The following is a 281-nucleotide window of genomic DNA, read 5'->3' as shown; positions in this document are numbered from 1 at the left end:
ATTTTTTATAACAACGAACTTTTTGTTAGGTGGATTCATTGTTGGGACCCGCAACTTCCAAAAGCCAAACTTATTCATTGGAATTAAATTGCTTTTCATAGACTCAAAGGTATTCCTACAAATTTAAATTAATCTAATCCATAATTTTATTGTTAATATTCATACTAACTCTTTCATGATCAAACTATTACAGTTAATAACCATTCAAGCGTTTATCCCGAACACTTCTTTCCTCGTCGAATCAGGTATTGGTTCATGTTGGTTTAGTATTGTTTTTGGTA

This window comes from Brassica oleracea, chromosome C4 (genome assembly GCF_000695525.1).
Source record: "Brassica oleracea var. oleracea cultivar TO1000 chromosome C4, BOL, whole genome shotgun sequence".
NCBI classification, from domain to species: domain Eukaryota; kingdom Viridiplantae; phylum Streptophyta; class Magnoliopsida; order Brassicales; family Brassicaceae; genus Brassica; species Brassica oleracea.
This window is presented reverse-complemented; position numbering follows the sequence as displayed.